A 1,765-nucleotide genomic window follows, 5' to 3' on the forward strand; every position below is an offset into this window, starting at 1 on the left:
TTAAGAATTTCCTCTCACAGAAGCATCTCAAGCAGTGTGAATGTTCATTTAAATATGCTCAGATTATACTCAAGTTTGAGTGATGTTTTAAAAAGTATTTCCTTCCAATGATTAACTTTCTCCAATTTGTATTAAAATGAAATGCTTCATCCAGTTGAAAATGTAGAAAATAATTTTCTAGCCTGGTGATGTATTCCTAGGTTGTGCTATTTGTGCGTTGATGCTTCCTCTTACAATTCATGGACCCTCATTTTGCTGTGAAATGACACCCTTGCCAGCGTAAAATCACAGGTAAACATTTTCATTCGATGACTACCAGCCAAAGGCTTTATTCAGACAATGGGAGATTACTTCTTAAAGTTAGTGAAATCAATGTTATTTTGTACTGTCACTTTAAATTCAAAATTTTTCATCTGGATCAGGACTATGATTATTGAAGACTATCTCTAATATCCTATTGTCTCTCAGCAGAATTACCAGGGCTGAATTGAAGTTTTTTCAATCTAGTTGCTTCTTTAAAAACAAAATGCATCAACCTGTCATCAAAGATAAATGGGTTATCTAGTACACATGGGATTTTTTTTTTAAAGAAAAACTTTAACCATCAAATACTAAAGCAAAGTAATGGACGACATTCTAGATCCCAAATTATATCAAGTTAAATTCACTTGTATTGTTATTTTAATGCATAACTCAGACATTATTATTACTAAACATAAGAATGCATTTTTAAAAATAAAACATGGAATGCTTCAAGAACTTGCGTGTCATCCTTACACAGCAGCCATGCTAATCTTCTCTGTATCGTTCCAATTTTAGCATGTATGTTGCCAAAGCGAGCACAAGAATACATTGTTGCATCCATGCCATTTCCTAACTTAAGACAGAAAGATGAAGAAAGCAATGCATCCTGGGATCGCTGTCCCTGCAAATCTGAAGCGCAGCAATTGTACAGAGTGATCTAACAAACTGATCAGGTCACCCTGTCACACCCAACATTAAGCAAGCAGGCACAAAGCAGGAAGGTAATCACATCTGTATTTTTCTCATCCCTTCAAATGTCATTGTCTTCTCATTTATGGCAGAAAAAAGTGATGTAAAAAGTGACCAAAATAAAAAGGAGGAAAGTGCAGTTTCAGCGCAGGAAATGTTCATGCAAGATGGAGGGAAGCTTCAATTTCTTCAAAATTGCAGGAGTGCATTTCTCTAACAAGAAAGGATAAAGGCATGTTGTGACTGTGATGGTGATTACTCTATTGGAAATCCAAAACTGTTGAGTGTGGAACTGAATCATACTACTTACATCAGCAGAAGACTAGCAAATAACCTGGATTAGCAATTATAGTGACACATAGAAAGAAATAAACATTATTAGACAACAATTAATTATTCTGTACTGGATAGCCAGGGCATGGCAGTATTTGGCTATTTTTCTCAGTGCAAAAATTTGTTTATAAAAATGATAAACTGAACTCAAAGTCTCCATTATTGCACTTAATTTCCTATTCATTTAAATATATGTATATATGCATACTATCAAGCATAGCTCCATTTGAATAAAGACATGAACTCAAAATCACTATCTTCATCAAAATACTACAAGCATAATTCAAATTACGAAATTCGATTTTGTAACGTAGCCACATCACCTATGTACAATAAGTTAAGTTCAAATGGATACATTCAGATGTTTAATTTCTTGCTTCAAGTTGGAGAAGTGACTCATTCAAAATATTTTGAAAAGAGCTGATTATTTTCTTCATGA

The 1,765-nt window shown here is 33.7% G+C and overlaps 1 non-coding gene across 1 annotated transcript; it reads right to left on the bottom strand.

Annotated features, from left to right (window-relative positions):
* Nucleotides 1-736: 736 nt before the first annotated feature.
* On the bottom strand, nucleotides 737-843 carry LOC111814816. The gene has a single exon (XR_002819698.1). It is a non-coding gene; the product is annotated as a U6 spliceosomal RNA (small nuclear RNA).
* Between the last annotated feature and the right edge of the window lie 922 nt (nucleotides 844-1,765).

The sequence above is a fragment of the Octodon degus genome, unplaced genomic scaffold (genome assembly GCF_000260255.1).
Source record: "Octodon degus isolate 3935 unplaced genomic scaffold, OctDeg1.0 scaffold00009, whole genome shotgun sequence".
NCBI lineage: Eukaryota > Metazoa > Chordata > Mammalia > Rodentia > Octodontidae > Octodon > Octodon degus.